The sequence below is a fragment of the Leuresthes tenuis genome, unplaced genomic scaffold (genome assembly GCF_036924035.1).
Source record: "Leuresthes tenuis unplaced genomic scaffold, fLeuTen1.0.hap1 SCAF_7, whole genome shotgun sequence".
Lineage (NCBI taxonomy): Eukaryota > Metazoa > Chordata > Actinopteri > Atheriniformes > Atherinopsidae > Leuresthes > Leuresthes tenuis.
This window is the reverse complement of record NW_027325361.1, coordinates 3,096,075-3,114,479: the sequence shown is the minus strand read 5'-3', so window position 1 is coordinate 3,114,479 and position 18,405 is coordinate 3,096,075. Positions and strand designations below refer to the sequence as shown.

At 42.4% G+C, this 18,405-nt stretch overlaps 3 protein-coding genes across 3 annotated transcripts in view; 2 read left to right on the top strand and 1 right to left on the bottom strand.

Annotated features, from left to right (window-relative positions):
* Positions 1–18,405, top strand: part of pycr3 (pyrroline-5-carboxylate reductase 3) — a 404,375-nt gene that overhangs the window by 124,139 nt on the left and 261,831 nt on the right. The window lies entirely within an intron of this gene.
* LOC140311520 (GDP-L-fucose synthase-like) overlaps positions 1–18,405 on the top strand; it is a 344,973-nt gene that overhangs the window by 138,478 nt on the left and 188,090 nt on the right. The gene's annotated exons all lie outside the window — the stretch shown is intronic.
* The window catches only part of nos1apa (nitric oxide synthase 1 (neuronal) adaptor protein a), a 166,905-nt gene that overhangs the window by 81,014 nt on the left and 67,486 nt on the right, over positions 1–18,405 (bottom strand). The gene's annotated exons all lie outside the window — the stretch shown is intronic.

Here is an 18,405-nt window from a genome sequence, read left to right as displayed (position 1 = left end):
AGTATGGCTCGCAGTCTCATTGTTAATCTGGAAAGTGGGCTTCCAGGTTAAAACAAGTGAATAATGCAAAAGGACTCGGGCTGTCAAACGATTATTTTCTGATCGCGATTAATCACATTTTTTCCATAGTTAACACGCGATTAATCTCTATACTAAAACTACAGAGTTAGAATTAAATAAATACAAAGCAGAAATGTCTTTTATCTTTTATTTCAAATAAAAAAGTGCATTGTTGACCCACTTGTCTGTTTAAAAAAGCACATAAAATGCCACAACAATGTGGTCTTAAAACTGAAGAGGTGGTAGACAACAAACAGAAAGGGCCTAATGACAGTTAAATGAATAAAAAACTGCAGTCATTAAACACATCGGATTCCGAACTCTGAACTCTTAGTGACTTTTCTCCTATTTATTAAGCCAATTGACAAGGCCGCGATTAATCGCGATCAAAAATAATTAACTCTTTTTTAAAATTAATCGCATTGCGATTAATGCATTAACTATGACAAGCAAACTAAGTCTCTGTCTGTTCTTTTACGCCACGAGCACAGTTTAAACATACTGCACCATTTATCAATTCATTCACACAGTTCTTTTAAAGACAAAAATGAATATCAGCGACACACTGACATTACATCATTAAAAGGGTGAAAACTCTCATCAATCCCTGGCAGGGGGAGATACCAGCCCGATAATCCCTGCGTTTCCCTGTTAACGGCACTTTTTAAAAGCTTGAACATATCGCTACTCTCTGACTACACTCATATATCAGGCTATACTCGATGGGTGTTGCCTCTTGTACTTCATGTATACATAGTCAGGTATAATTTTTGGGGTAAATGGTGCCGTTTGGACATGATTCTCCTCTCAAAGGTTTTGTCTCAGCGGCTGTCCCTTTAAGGAAAGTCTTTAAGAAAGTCTAAAATAATGGATTGGAGGTAACTTGTTCCGTCTTTTTAATGCAGGAACTCTTCAAAATGGATTTTGGACTTTGCGACTGTGCAAAAAGCTCTAAAACTAACTAAAGAAAAGGGGGAAAACACAGTATGTTCTCTTAAATGTTCATTGTGAAAAGCCTCGGTGCTTAAAGTCGACTCATGCAAACTCCAACTGGGATACAGGTCATTTTCAAAATAAACACGACAGCGTGTGACTGGATTCTGATACAATAACACTCTGAAGCCTCTTATTGTGTCACTTAATACAGTGAACTTAAAATGTCAAGTTACTGCAGAATACCTCAGGCGGAACAGCTCTGTAATTGGGTGATTAGTGCCGTAATAAGAGCCTCGGCGTATGATGCTTGGAGTAATTTATCACACTGAGGCAACGGACAACCAGGCAAGAGCAAGAAATTAGAGGAAGATTATGCAAATGATCCTGCTGCTTCTGCCAAGATGTGTGTCTGAGTGCTTTAACGTGCATTTGTTTGTGTAGTTGTAATCCGAGATATCATCTATCATCCATCTACACTGCCTGACATTTTCTGTGGTATTTGTTTTGGCCTTTTCTCTGGAAACCAGACCAGCTAAGGTCCTGTGGTACGGACGGTGCTCTTTGTGAGCCATGCTCAGCAGACTCCAGCTACATCCAGTGACTCATTCAATCACACAGTTTCTGCCTGATTTCTGATAAGCAGCAGTGCAAAAATACGCTCCGAGAAATGAGTGCATGCCTTAAAATATATGAATATATCACAACATGTTTGTTCTTTTATTCATAAACTTATTTATCTGTCATTGTGCAATGATTTGAATTAGCAAATAGGAGCTAATAAGATAATAACAGCTTATTTAGAACAGAAATGATGGAGCATGTTGCATATTTCCATGTGGTGTGAGGGAATAATAATTAATAACATGTTTGCGCTCCATGTTTTTGGATCCATTCTGCTTTAATCATCAGTTAATGTGACGCTGAGCTCAGCACAGTGTGAAGCTCAGTCACCAGAGTGGGTTAAACCTCAACCAGGGGGCCAGTTTCAGCGATGGAAGGACGATGTTGGTCCACAACGAAAAGCTTGGCAGCATCACAACGCAGGCTCTAAAGGCTCTAAAATCATCACAAACCAACGGAGCTTCCCAGTATCACTACATCCTGCAATTCAATCAGCAGTTCTGTGCACGCATAGGTGCTGTGATGCTTTTGCTGCTTTTTACGAGCCTTAAATGTTATGTTATCCTTTGAATGGCGTTATGGTGTTTTTCCCCCCTCTTTTCCCTCTTATCTGTCCTCTCAAACCTCAGCTGGTCGAGGCGGATGGCCACCCTTCCTGGTTCTGGTTCTTCCTGTTAAAGGGAGTCGTTCCTTTCCACAGTCCCTCAGGCTCAGGACGGGAGATTGGACTGAAGACAAGTTTCGGTCCAATCTGTTGGTTTCCTTAGCTAGGATATTATTTTTGAATTGGCTCCATATGAATTAATAGGATTATGATTACAATGAATTGAATTCCACTTGGCTTGAATTAGACTTTATTACTTAAGTGCCTTGAGATGACAATTGTTGTAATCTGGCGCTATATAAATAAAATTGAATTGAATTGAAATGTTCAAAGTTGGCTAAACACAACAAGGCGTTCCTCTCTGCAACATCTCAGCCTTACAAACTTTCTGTCAAAGAGAACGGGTCTTTGCCTTTTCAGACTGAGTCCGTCTTCATCAGAAAATTGAGACTTCATCATCATCAGAGGAGGATTTTGAAAGCCCTTTTCTCATGAAAGATGAGGCGAAGGTTCAAAGGCCCAGGCTGCTTACTGACTGCACACGAGCAGATGATAGCCCAGATAAAACCGCTCCCGTGTCTCATTATTATGATTTGGAGGTGGGGGAAGGCTCATTTTGTCAGAAATGGCAGCTTAATGCACCAAACGGCCACAGTCTGGGGCTACCTTTACACAGCTACATTTGCTGAGGTCAAATGAGTGACTCAGACCAGATAATTATGTGTATCCTTACACAGGAACTACTCAGGATTAAGTCAAGCTTGTACGCTATGAATTAGAGAGTCACTGACAATTCAAGGGTGTCTGTCAGCAGTTGAGAAGAGGAAAGCTTCATCAATTACTGGAGGAAAACTGACCGCTCCCTTCCGGCTGCAGTTTTCAACAACCTCTTATTTATCTCTCCTTTCATCTCCTTGTTAGCCCTCCTTTTAACCCCCGACTCCCAATTCCAGATAAAAATAAAGTCCCTGACATCTGAAGCAGAGAATATGGTGTTGTTCACGGGGCGATTTTCAGACTAAGACCCAAACAACACTACTGACTGCCAGAGAAGTGAGGCTCAGCTGAGAGTCAATGAAAGGGAGCTTAGCCGACTGGCTTAGCTGACAAATCCCCCGGCAGCGCAGAGATGACGGCTCAGATACGTCTCTATCCACCGTCTCTCAACTGCTGCCAAGCATCCAGGTGAAGACGCATCAGATGGATGAGATGTTGAAGTGAGGGAGGCGAGCCTGACATGAATACTGCCGAACGGCAGAATAGATCAGACTCAAAATAGTGCCAGAAGCAAACCTCTTCATCTTGTGTGTCAAGAGGTTTTCTATCCTGTTTTAACTCGCAATTTACCACATTTAGAGGGAACGTCACTTGTCAGTGACAACAGAGAAAACACTGTTCATAGCGGTTTGGATTTTCACTTTTCAGCCTCTAAAAGTGGTCAGAAACAGAGGTTTTGTCTGTTTTAGATGAATTTTTATCAGGAATGACGCAGCAGGTGTGCCACAGTGGAAAAAACAGCGCATAGACACAAAAGATTGGATCGTTAAAAGTGTAGGGGTCAAAACTTTACTGCCAAATCAAAACTCTGCAGCACAACTCATCAATTATAGTCGACTTTTAATTCCAGATGATATCAGACTTCTCAAGGACAAATCGAAAAACATCTCTAAGTTTAACTGAACCGTTCGGGTCCAGGAAACAGTGAAGGATTTTAGGTCAGCCTTTAAGCTTCATATCATTGCAGATGGACAGCAGACGGAGTACAGGGGCCTGGTGGAGGACTTGGTGCGATGGTGCAGGTCTAACCAGCTGCAGCTCAACACCTCCAAGACCAAGGAGCTGGTGGTGGACTTCAGGAGGAAGAGACCCCATCTCCTTGGCTCTGAGGTGGAGGTCAGGACCGATAAGTACCTGCTGGGATGAGAAACCGGACCGAACCGTGAACACAGACAGCATCCACCGTAAAGGACAGAGTCGTCTTTACTTCCTGAGAAGACCGGGGTCCTTCAACATCTGTTGTGTGGCGTGTTCTCTGTTATGCTGTGGTTTGTTGGGGGGGGGCAGCATTTGGACAGGTGAGGAGGGCTGGATCTGTGGCGCCAGCGGCAGAGAGACGGACCCTGGAGGGTGTTCAAATCCTGATGGTCGGGTCAGAATGTGATGGAAACAACATGAAAGCATGGCTCCATCCTGCCTGGCATCAACGGTTCAGGCTGGTGTGGGGGTGTAATGGTGTGGGGGGTATTTTGGGGCCATTAGTATCCCTTTCTGAGCACAGTGCACTCATCTCCTGATGGCCACATCCAGCAGGATAATGCACCCCGTCACAAGGCTCATATCAATGAGTTCCCTGAACTCCAACGGCCTCCAGAGTCACCGGATCTCAGTCCAACAGAGCAGCTTTGGGATGTGGTGGAACAGGAGATCGGCATCACAGATGTGCAGCCGACACATCTGCAGCAGCTGCATGATGCTGCAGATATGGACCAAAGCCTCTGAGGAATGTTTCTAACACCTTGTTGAAAGTATGCCACAAAGAATTAAGGCGGTTCTGAAGGCAAACGGGGGTCCAACCTTTTAAAAGCAAGCTGTAGCTAGTAAAGTGGCCGGTGAGTGTAGAGAAGGAGACTTAAGCTTTGGAGCAGATGATTCAGGAGTCATCCAGTGGCTTTAACATCAGTGGTGCAGTTAGAGCGGGACAAAAATACCCAGACTTGGTACCATTTAACCCGGCAAAGTGTTTCTGTGAAGGCTGCACAAGTGGTGCACAAATAAACAGGTTCAACCAAGCCAGTGTCCCTGACATTCATTAACTTTTGACAGGCGGGATAAAGCAGCACTGACTCGACCTACGCTCCCGAACACTTTGCTAACTCTATTAATAATCTCCTCCTGCTAACAGGCTGAGTCTACAATGCAGAGAGCTGCGATGTGATGTTTGAGTAATGAAATGGGCTCATTTTAGAAAGCCTAGCTCATTTTTTTTCTTTGATAAATCCCTGCCTGCTGCTATAAATCAAAAGCTAAGAGGCAACACACACATCCACAATCGCACAGTTACAAGGGATCGATAGAATAATGTGGCCGTGCCAGAGCGGGCTTTCGATGTCTGCATTAGCTCGTTGTAGCATGAAAATCATGTTCAAGAACAACAATTGTTAAGTATCATCTCTCTGCATTCACTGGAAATCTATAAAGGCATCAGCAGCAGCTTCTGTAGAGACTCTGATCAGCCAGAACTTTATGACCACCTGGCTCAGGTCCTCCAGACATCTTAAGGTGCGCCCAGATGCCGGCTTTCATTGCCCATGTGCAATAATGAGCCTTGGCTGCCCATCCTTGGGTCACTTTTCTGAGGTCCTGACCACTGTGACATCGGCCAAAGCTCCAACTGTGGGGAGGCTATGACTCAGCTGTACAGCCATCACAGTTTGGCCCCATGTCACGCGTTACGCTCGCCTGTTTTTCTGCTTCCAACATATCAGCTTCAAGGACAGAGCGTTCGCTGACTGTCTGATATATCCCACCAATATGTTGTCACCTGTCAGTGGTCAGAATGGCCTGACTGGAGGTAGGTCCCCAAATAACAGCTGGATCTCCATCATTTCTACAGATGTGGTATCATTAGTGGCGTTGGAGAGTTCAGGATTAAATTGTGCCGTCTTAGACAAAGTTTCAGATATATACTACATCAAAAGCCTCCTCTTAAATCCACCTGACATGGCAGCAGGTGCAGGTAAGAGAGTTTTAGTTCAGGAATAACAGCACGTTCTGCCAGTCAGGCTTATGGTTACCAGGCAGCAACCTGTGGTTATTACACTTGGTTATCATACAACACACTCACCCCAATGACACGTTTTTGTAGCTCCACATGAAATTGAAATTTCAGTGCATAAAACAAACAACTTCACTTATTATTTGGCAATAAATTAACCAGGAGCCTGGACTCCATCGGCTTAAAAATGGGCATTATGATGTGTACGGTATCCTCAGGACTAAGATCAGTCACAGTCCTCATATTCTCCAACATCTCCAGGCAATCATTTTAGGTTTCCTGGGTTGCTTTTAGAACTTTAGGGCGGTCAGTTTGGTCCAGTTACTGTCAGATTTGTATGCAGCGCTTCTTAGTTCTGATGTTCATTCCTGTTAGAGAAATCATCCTTTTCACATGGGCTCAGCCCAGGCTGGTTCCCATGAACCACACCGTAGTCGACACAAAATGCTTTATGACATGGAAAAAAGGCAACATCCTCCCCGACTCCTCTCTGTATTCCAGTAAATTCGCCTCATTTTGACTTGAAATTTGATGCAAAAATAAACAAAACTCTGTCGACTGATCAAAGTTTCATAGATTCTGTTCAAATCTAATCAGCTGTTGGAGACAATTACTTGTTTGCCATGTTGGATGACTGATTAGGGTTTAAATAGGCTATAAACCTACTATCCTACAGAGTTTAAAGTTGGCTCTCATCTTCTGCTCCAGCACTTAATCAGCTTCCACGGCTGCACTGTAAGGTGCGCTTGTGCAAGTTGCTTTGTGTGTTTTCACTGTAAATGTTCTTGTTTTGTACGTGTTCTGTTTGCTGCTGTGAAAGTCGATCATTTTTTAATGATGTGCTCAGTTTTTCTGGTTCCAACCGATCCGCTGCCGGCTCATAAAGCACAAAGCATGCAAACGCAGTATAAATTATGGACACTTAGACTTACAACGACACCTAATTTCCCAGTGAGCTGCATCATATTTTGAAAGACATAATACACTGATGAGTTTAAGCAGAGAGTCTCCATCACTGCGTCTCATTCTTACGGTTTTTCACAGCTGAAATGGTGTTTTTTTAATTCTTTTTTGACACATTTCCATTCTGAGTTAAATGCAGACTGACTTAAAAGAAAACAGGCAGGTCAGAGAGACCCAGTTCCTGCTCTTTTCTCATATTACGCAGCCAGTTCTGTGCAACAGCCATGACCTAAAACATTCTCCGTCTGATACAGAGATGAGCTAATTGCACGGCGTACTGATCAAGCATCATTTTGATTAAATATCTCTAAGTGGCAGCTTGAAAAGGCACTGGTTCATGCTCAGAAAAGCTGCTGTGTCAGCTCAAACTCTGCATGCCCACAGGAAGAAAACCTTGGAAATTTTATTGCACAGACTTGGCAATTCTGAAAGTAACACAACAGATTAAATCTTCCAACAGCCAATTTCCTGCCACACTTGTTAAAGTCAAGGAGAGGAGTTATCAGCTCGGCCTCATGTTTATTCTGAGATGCATTATTTACTAAAACTGTGAGTGCTCCAACTGTGCACGGATATTAAAACAGTTTCAGGTCTTTTATGTGAAATGAGGTCACTAAATCTAAACACAATCCCTGCAATAAACTAAACTGAGCGAAGCAGACTGAATAAAACTATTTTATTCTCATATAAACAGCCACAACACAAGTCAACACAGGTGGAATATTTATTCCAATATTTATCGCTATGTTTTATTCTGTTGTTCTGTCTCAGAGACTGGATGTGATCAACAGAGCAGAGGCTCGTTCAGGGATAAAAATGCCTCTTAAGTAGTAGACGTCTGGCTGTCAATCCAGATTTACAATCCATTGCTTTCTTTCCTCCAATATCCAAGTTTTTTTAAACGTCAACACAGTGAGATCAGGGACTGTTGAGGCAATAAAACCAGCGTCTGTCACCCAGCGCGATTTTCATAATGAAAGTGAGGAATAAATCATATTTAACTGCATTAGTCACATCTGGCTGATACCCAGTATGCTAATACTGACCTTGTTCAGTCACTTGGAATAGTTCAATTCTAATATTATTAACACATGAGCACACAACACAAGTTATAAAAGCAGAGTCTCAAACAAAAGCACTTACCTCACAGTTTCTCTGCTGACTCGAGCTAAAGTTGACAAGACCCACAAAACAGAAGCTACCGAGCTGCAATAAAACAACTAAATCATGACTTCAACCATCTACAATAGACTTATTTCCCAGGATGTCGAGTTTTTAGGACGACCACATGTCATTTCTTCACCTCAGAGTAGTTAAATCTTTCCATTCGTTGGACTGCAAGTCAAACTAAGGTGTCCACATGACCCTAATAACTCATTGTAATTTAGCCATGACACCCCACTGAGTCTGTTTGGCTAGTTCACGGCTAGCTAACACGTGCACAGCCAACACGAGCAATCAACCCCGGCATGGCAGGCAAAATGAAGGAAAAGCTGTGACAAAGTAAACTTTGGACTTTGGAAGTTACAGTTCTCCTTTGTCCACTTCATCAAATGATGGGAAACTGTGGGATGATTCCCTTATTATTAGCCCATAATCCTGCTGTAAGCAGCACTTTGCTTTAACCTGCCTCAGTCAACGAAATGACTTCTTCAAGAGAAGAAACACATCGAAGGAAAGGAAAGCACAGCTCATGCATACAGCCACACAGGTACAGGTCTGCACCACAGATATTATGCATCAGCAGCATCTATCGAGGTCACTGAATGGATTGCATGCATGGCAGGATAAAACAAGAGCTGATGGAGCAGCGTACGGCTTTTGTTTCTTTCCCGAGTCTCTGGAGGACTTCAGAGACGCGTGAATGGTGAGAGGCAGGCAGAAAACAAAACTAATAAAACATCATCTGAGCTGCCTGAGGCCAAACTAAAAAGATAAATAACAAAGGCATGAATAAGAGAAAGGAATGTGATGCAAAGCTCATAGAAAAAGACCACGGAGGCGGATATATCTGCTGCCATTAATGCTGAAACAGTTCCAACAACAACGAGTTCCCTGCTGCACCTGAGATCTTCTTTCAATCTGCGTGAAGAGAAAACTTCTCTAAACTTTGACTATCGTGTGTTTCCACCTGCACTTTACTGGATATTTTCAGTTATTGGCTGATCTGAGCAGCAGCTGTGAAGCAGTGGAATTCACACCAGCAAACCCACCGTTCTTCCAAGAGTTCTGTGATGTAAATACACTCGAAAAGTAGAAAGTCACACAGAAGTCAAGCTGCTGCAGTGTTAAGTTTTCTCATTAAAGTTGGCCTCTTATCCACAGCTCACTAAACAAATGGGAGCATCAGCTCACTCCTTCACATCCTTCTATGCCTCCTTCTTCCAGGCCTTTTTAAATACAAGTGGTGCTTTCCAACATGCATTCTGCAGGGGATTGTTGTGCTTTCGCATCAGCAGACGAGGACAAGAGGATCCGAGATTTCTAGTTTCCCAAAGTCAAGAATAAAGACAAGTAAAATATGCTTTTTAGACGATTTTATTCCTCCACACTCTCCTTGCACATAGCAACTAGATGCTATCTCCTTAACCTTTCGCCTGAGTAGCACTCTCCCCTTCATGTGTGTTTGATTGAGACACAAAGGGTTGGATGATATGCGAGTTCCTCCTTTTAAACTCATGCAAATCAAAAAAACATGTCACTGTTTTTGGCTCCAACAACCTCAGAGATCTTAAATCTAGATTCAGTCTTTATTGTGAGGACCTTTGATAAGATAGAATAAGATAAGATAATATAAGATCAACCTTTATTAGTCCCACAGTGACCTAACCCTAACCCTAACCCCAGACTTCTCTCAGTCACCTTCACCTTCCCGTCTTTTAACCAACACTAACAGACCTGTGCACATCACTCCTGTTCTTAACTCCCTTCATTGGCTTCCTGTCCTTTATAGAACTGATTTTAAACTTTTAATGTTTGTTTTTAAAGCTCTTAACCGCCTCACCCCATCGTATTTATCTGAGCTTTTAACTGTAACCCTGGCAGAGCTCTGAGGTCAACAAATCAACTTTAGCTGGAAGTGTCCAGGTCAAAATACAAGCCCTGGGGTGCCCCCAGGCTCTGGAATAAGCCCCCCGAGATGTGCCTTATTTCTGACCTGAGCCTCTTTAAATCAGGGCTAAAAACATACTTATTTCAGAAGGCTTTTAATACCCAGTAGTATGATGACACTTTTATCTTATCTTATTGGATTTTATTGCATTTTATCGCTTTTACTGTTGTTGTATTGTTTTTTAACTTATTTTTTTCTTTATTTATTATCTGCTGTGAAGCACTTTATAAATAAAGAACATTTACATTTACAGTGGGACTCAAAACCAGGCCTCAGAAGCCATCTTCTCATGGACAGAATATTACCAAAATGAGAAATAACCTGCCTGGTCCAAATAATTTGGTGAAAATCTTCCGCTGGGTCCAAAAGGCTGCAGATGGAGTACCCATTTATCTCGTGTTTTAGCCTCTGGAAGCTGGCTTTCTGTCGGAGGCAGAGCTTTTACCCAGGCTGAGGGTCGACTGGTCTTGAAACTTTGAAAGAGCGTATATTTCACACCCTGATCTTTGGGTGAGCTCTTTGTTTTATTGTGACCTTTCTGTCTTTTGCACATTTTTAACCTTTTTGCTTTTATCGCCGTCTACATTAACATTTCACCGCCATCTACACAAGCGTTTACATCCGTGCTTGTTGCTTTAGTCTAACTTCTGCTCTTTACAGCAGTTTGGCTTGTGTTTAAAAGAAGAAAGACATCACAGAAAGCAGAGTTTGTGTTTTTAAGAGTACTTAGCTGTGCTGGAATGGAGCCAAAGCTCTGCGCGACAACAGATTCTGCTTAAACGTGTTGAAACACGGACTTAAAAACAAGTATTTCCTATATTGCATCAGTAGGCTTCTGCCCTGACTCATTCTGACCGCTGTTTACCCTGCAGATATGCCTGCTTATCTATAGCCTGAATCTCCCCTTCCCTGCACTGCTCTCTGTTCTCCTGCCAAGCATAACGCACCAAACCAGTCTCCCACAGAGCCGCGCTCTCACCTCTGGGTTCAGCTCCGTCTGGCTTCCCTGTGATCCACTCACATAAGCTCCCAACATAAACCTCAGTGATCTGGCTTTGTGCACTGCAACAAATAGAATCTCGCTTTTAGCCAAGCAAAGAGCGGCTCAACAACCAACATTTCCATGAAAACTACGACACTGCATCTCTGAAGAATCCTTTAAGGCTGTGTGACGCAGCAGTGAGCTGCGGAGTAGCTACTAATGAGTTCACACCTGTTACAGGATCACTTTAGACCAACTCTTTTCATAGATTCTGTGACACTGAAGTGTAATTTCTATCACGTGATCAATGCTGAGCTTCTCTGGGGTATTATGGACCTCAGTGGTGGTGCTTTACGGGTCTATCCCCCATTTAAACTGCTAAACATGCCATCAGTGTGAAGGTCTACGTTTTTGGAGTCGAACATCTTCTAAGACCTGCAGGTTTTGTTCCAGACTTCCTGTTTCCTCCTCGGTCACACCTGGTCTGATCGCCTCCAACCTGTTTCGATCACTGTAGTTTTTGTCCCTGGGATTCCCTCCCGGCCTGTTCCTGTTCCATCTGTTCCCTCTTTCGTTTGCATTTACATTTCCAGGCCTTTAATTATCCGTTTGTACTGTTTTTGGTGTCTCTCGTGCACCTGCCTCCACTTTCCCCACGAATCACAACGATTATCTACTGAATAACACTTCAACAAATGCTCAAAATTAACTGGTTGAATAATTTTTGTATGAATAATGAGGTGATTAAGAACAATAATGATGAAAGGTGGACCCTTTCTACACATTTTTAGTAAATTTCACTTTAGTTTGAACTCGATCAACACTTATTGATTATTATAAACCTCAGTTTAAGAGGTACCACAAAACTACTCATGTGCAGCTGTTTGTGCCTGTTCATTTTAATGAAACATTCAGGGGGTTATAGTTAAAGCTGAACTTGTTAACCGTGGCCAGCTGAAAAGCTGAAAAGATGTCGGTGACAGACGATAAACTAATCCTGGTTCTTACTGAGTGTTCTCATTTAGCAACAGTGGATTTTGTATGCTTCTTGTTGTGGGGGCTTAGTGGCTGTGATTTACCCATATGTTCTGATAACATGTTCTGTTTTAAGGCTTTGGGAAAAGCTTATGTAACACTGAAAACTAAAACTGAGATTTAACTAACACTCTGTTTTCTAACACGTAAATATGAAGCAGTTTGTTTAGCAGTTAAGGCTGTAATGACTTCTCATGGCAACACATCAAAGAGCAGAGTGGGAGGATAACTCCATTATAAGCGTAGAAAGCTCCTTCAAAGCCTCAAACTAAGACAACACAAGCTGTGAGAAGCAGTCTCAAAGCAGCCGTCAAGGAAACAATATCGCAAACCCTGACTGTGTTCAGTGCAGAATTCTTGGAGTTTCACAGAACTGACGTAGCAGATGTCCTCCACCTTTTCCTGTAAACAGATCAGTGTCCCAGTGTGTTTGCATGCAAATCCTCTCCAGCCACCACATTCATATCCCACCCACGACAACGCGATCCGTTATCTCATATAGACCCAAGAAAGTATCGTTCATACACCAAAACACACAGTGCTGAGGACAGACACAATGTCCAGAGGCAGCGGGGTGCAGTGAGTGGGCCGAGGGAAGTGGAACACATCTAAACAGTCGTCCTTGTCATTTGCATTCAGCAGCTGCAGAAGAGGAAGGCTGTAGGAAGGAGAAACTCACACTCAGTGGGTCTACATGGTGAGATTAACTGGATTACAGCTACAGTTGGGTTCTGCTCCTTATCTGAGGGTAATTATCCTTGGATATATGGCGCTGAATGAATGGAATCACTGGCACAAAACATGTCATACCCCGGTACGATAGGTGGCGCTGTCCCCATTTCAGCTATCGCTAATAGAGCCACTTCCTGTTGAAGCATGTCATACCCCGGTACGATTTTGTGTCTTCTCCCGTCCCGCAGGAGAAAACACGTAATTTTATAGGCTGTTAATAAAGAGATTCATGGACAATAGAGACTTGCTTAATCTTTGTGCTTAAAGACCTTCTTTGAGCTTCCTTTCCACATCTTTTATTGACATCCTGTCGCTAGGCTACATCCCGATCCCGCAGTGTTTTGGGTTTTTTTTTAGCCGCCTGCTCCCGCAAGATTTGAGTTGGGTCCCAATCCCAATGCAGCCCTCCAGTTTGTACCTTCTGGGCTCCTGTAAGAACGTGGTGGTCAGTCAGTGGGGTTCCATGAGTGCCATCAGATCATATTAATGGCTAAATTATGCTATTATGATGCAAGATTAACTGGATTACAGCTACAGTTGGGTTCTGCTCCTTATCTGAGGGTAATTATCCTTGGATATATGGCGGTGAATGAATGGAATCACTGGCACAAAGCATGTCATACCCCGGTACGATAGGTGGCGCTGTCCCCATTTCAGCTACCGCTAATAGAGCCACTTCCTGTTGGCGTCTTCACCACCAACAACAACAAACTCAGGCATTCAGAAAGATGGCGAACGCAGAGCGAGATGAAGCTGCGTCCCTCTCCATCTGTGATGAGCTGGTTATGGCACAGACGATGCACAACGGCGCATTCTCCATCGCGTTGTTTCTTTCTTTCTGACGACAACAACAGGAATATCGTCTCCTTCGACTTCCGGGTGACGATCGCGGGAAAAAATCTCGAGCATGCGCAGAACGCAGCTCGGGGTCTCAATTCGATCGCAAGTAACCCGATCCGATCAGATTTCTTGTCAGATTAAGGTGTCTCCATGAGCTGAATAACTCAGTTTTATTGTAATTTAGCCATTAATCCGATCCGATGTGTAACCGCACTGACTGGAGGAGCTTCTAAAGGAAAACAGCTGTTAGCACAGGTCACCCCTTCAATCCGGCAGAGGAAGCAGGTTAGTAACATGCAGAATGAGTCCAAAATGTTGGGCTGCTTCTTCACTAACTAAGATCAACACCTTAGAGAATTAACTATTAAGTGCTTATGAACAAAAGTCATTTTATCTCTTCCAGAGTTGTCCATAAATCCATCAACATGACAGCTGCAGAGCTAATCCTCCAGTTAAAGCTGCTTTCTCTGAGCTGCACAGTTAACAGTTAAAGATCACTTACAGTAAGACACAAAAACAGGCTTGTGTTGTTCTTTTTGCTGCCATTTTCCTCTTTTTAACAACGAATTTAGTGTAAATGCTCTACTTTGGTGTGTTGAGTGTCACAGAGGCCAAAAACAGAGAGAATCAAAGGACATTTGAGTCATTTTTGTGACAGTCAACTGATAATTTGGACCAAAAAAAGATGAAAATATGTTGACAATCCAAATATGCTCTTTGTGATGGAAATGAAAGCAACAGGTTTCCATTCTTTTAAGTGTGCGGCTTCTGTTTTTTCAGGAAACAAATGATGAAAGTCAGCCTGCTCATATGGTGGCACTTGTTTTACTTGTAACAAAATCAAAAAAGACACTCATACATTGGTGTAATAATCCAAAAAGCCACCGATGTCTCAGATGATGCTGTGCTGCTGTTTTACTTGAAGGGTAATTTTTCAATAATGTTTATGAGTCACTCAGAGAGAAAAGGGAGGCTGGCCAAGATGTGGGGGATGCTTTTATTTTGTGATCAAGTCTGGTTCGTGTTGTTTGGACAGGACCCGGTACTGTAATAATACACAGAACCACAGGCTCGCTTTGATCTGAGCAAGAGGAAACTATTTCTGTGAGCATCACATGGACTATTAAGACCCTGCAGCAGGGTTTCATGTATCAAATTACAAAGAAAAAATAATTAACGAAGCTGTGATAAGAGGTAAGGAATATAAAGATCTGACACAATTATTTATGATGCTGCATTTTCAATTCTTTCTTTTCAGTGTCTTTTTGTCGATGAAGCATAAACCAACATGTCTAATTAAACAAATGTATTTAAAGACTTTTTGTCTGTTGGTTCTTGTCCTACAGTCAAGTTTTAGCACTTAACATAGTTTGATAAATGTCCCTTATAGCCCAGACATGTTCAGAAGTAATTTTTCTAAGTCCAAGTCAAGTCTCAAGTAATTTTATCCAAGTCAAGTCCCAAGTCTTTGAGGACCAATAACAAGTCTCAAGTCTTTGTGTTCGAGTCCAAGTCAAGTCTCAAGTCTTTGAGGACCAACAACAAGTCTCAAGTCTCAAATGACTGAAGAAACTGTAACCTATATTACGTTTTAAATAAAGACTTGGGCAGCTAAACATGGATGAGAACTAGTTAACCTGGAATTTTATCAGGTGTCCCTGAAATTGCAAAAGTAGGCTATTTTAAAACAGCAATTAGATTAACGTTAAGCTACGTCCACGTAGACTCGGCTTAGCAATTCATTTGGTAGCTGTTAGCCTAGGCTACTTAACCAAAGTCCTTCCCGAATTTCACAGGCTGCTGCAGATAAATCAGCAACGCTGTGTAGTGAACAATGAAGCTATAATCTGCATATAGTTTACACTGTTTACTTTGATTAGTTTGCTAGCTGCCATGGTTACAGTAGTTTTGATATCAGTGGCTGCATACATGAGGCTATGTTGCTCTCAGCCTCGTCATACATCGGATTTAATGAGATAAAGATCAAAAACAATAATTTCATGAAATGAAGATTGTTTACGAGTCTAAAACCTCGAGTCCAAGTCTTTGTTTGTGCGACTCGAGTCCCCGTCTCTGTTATAGCCACAGAACGTCAGTCTCACATGAAGTAAGGGTGACAAAAGTATTATCATTTAAATTAGCCAAAAAAAAAAAAAAAGTTTTAATCCTAAACCGTCGTGGGGAGAAAAACCCAAAACCTAACCGACTGAACCTAAAACAAGCAACTCACCTTTTCTCCCAGGCTTTCGGACCTGGATTAAACGAATGTTGTCTTTATCTGTCGATTTCATCTTTGTTAAATAAATTTTTTGGATTTTATTCTTACTTATTTATGTAAAACTTTGGTAAACTTCGGTTGTTATAAGGTGTTCTTTGAATAAACGTGACCTTGACCTTGAACCCATCATCAACAGATCACGTATGTTAGATGTTGGATCATTTCTCACCTCAACAACTGTCCATCTGTGTCATTACACTGATTTAAGTACATTTTAGGGCTATAATGCAACATAAATATGGGTAAATCATGCCGAAAGTGACACTTTCCAAACCATCAGCAGAAGCTTTAAAGGCTGGAGTCTAAAACCAGAACATATCACAGACTTCATCAACACTTCTTTTGTCACTTGAGGGAATTGACCCATTCAGATGTTAGAGTTTCTGTCCGAGGGAAAAAGCTTTTTCCGTTTCCCATTCTGCCTCCTTTATGGAAGCATGCCATCAAATTTGAGTGGACAGTCCATTAGCTCATAGCTGGAAAGATGCTGCTGAGGAAGAGACTGAATAGAATGAGGTTTGGACTAACTGCAGGGGCTTCTTATGCAAGTTTGTTGCATGTGTGCAACATGTAATCAGCAGGGAATGAGTGTGAAACACGTCATATTGGAGCTCGTTTTCCACATCAAATAATCAGGGTGTGTCTGGCACACATGGGTCTGGTGTAATTTCTTGGGTGTGAACTCACAGGAAGGACCGAAATGAGCCAAAAGCTTCTAACGTAGAGCGGGTGACAGCAATTAGCCCAAAGCCCAGAGAGGGTACAGCCCATGCACACGATGCTAACCCTTCATCCCGTTTCCAGTTTCTTTCTGCTTCACACCTAAAATCAGCGGCTTGTATGCAGCCCTCACGTTGCTCGAGCCGCTCAGTGCGGTCACGGTTATCATTCACGCCACATTGCTCCGAACAGACAGTCAGAGACTGATGATAGACTCAGATTTTGAGGCCTGATGCCCAAATAGATTTTTTTGAAAGCTTGATATTTGATATTGATTTTTAAAAGGTTTTCTGCATGGTGTTTTTTAATAGGAATCCCTTAAATTTATCTTGTATTTCAGGGTGATTTCGACAACTTTGAATTAAAGTGTCAGGATTCTTTGGTGGAAAAACTACGGTTGGGATTCACATCTAAGTGTTTAGCATTCTATGCATGACCCAGGTTTGCTTCCAGCCCTTCAGCTTCAGCTCCAATGCTGGGTGACCCGATGTCTGCACTATATAAAGGTGTCTCTAAGTTTCTATGTGTGTTTTGTTGATTTATAATGTGATTAAAATTAAAGAGCATGGAGAAATAAATGCTCAGCCCTACATTGTGTGTGTGTTTGCTCGTTTATTTTCACATTCTACCTGCAGAGCTGCCGCCTCAGGGCAAAACCAGCAGACTGTCTCAGTAAGGACAGCATGGAAATCCCTGGATCCAGCACAGAAGCACACACACACACATAGAAACATGTGTTCTTATCTTTATGGTGATTCACCAATGGCATGAAGCATTTTCTAACCCTAAACCTGACCATGACGTGATTATTTTGACCCTAAAGAGTCTCTTCAAGCCTGTGTGGTGCACCGTTTGGTCTCCATAAAGTATGTTAAACCCCACAAGCACAGCTGGCTCCTCATTTTTGGACCTTTTGAATAGACCGACACACACACTCTCTCCGTGTTTAAAAGAAAATGAGGTAGCTATGACTACGCTTAAACATTTCAAGGAACATCTGAATCAGAAACAAAAAGATGATTATTTTCTCCTGATCTCAAACGCTCCAGCTATCCTGTTTAAGTGCTGCAACGTTCCCCGTTTACAACAAACCATCTGCAGAATATCTTATTTTCCAGTTTATAATTCACCGTCACACGTCGTCGGTTGTTGTGGGCAAACAATTGCATATTTTCGCTCCAGTGACCTCGCAGGAGGCAACAACGCCTTGAGTTGTTATCACTGAGCCAACATTGGTTATTTACTTTGCTCAGTTGTTTAAGGCCGGCTTTACACCAGGAACATGGTGTGTGTGTGTGTGTGTGTGTTGCTGAACTGCTGCACAAAACCAATCTTTCTGCTGCTGCAGCACAGCTGCGGCCTGTTCTGCTCTTAGTAATGGTCACAGGTGCACAGTTTTGGGTAATCATTGGTTGATATTAATCATTTAGAAATGAAACTTTCCATATATATATAATTATAATGGATGCTGATACAGTTTTAATGTCTGTAATACTTTAGCGACACATTGAAAGTACAGAGGAAGGCCTGTTGCTGCAGACTGAGACGAATGTTTGAGGCACGAAGATGAAACCACAGACAGCATGTGGCCGCGCCATGAAGCCGGCGTGGATCCCCTAACAAACCGTGACGTCCTGCACATGAGACCCTGAGCTGTCATTAAGTCATTTCTTCTATGATACAGCACTTATTTATTGTTATGGGATCTTAATTTGAACTGGATTTGATTTATTCTCAACGAAATCAG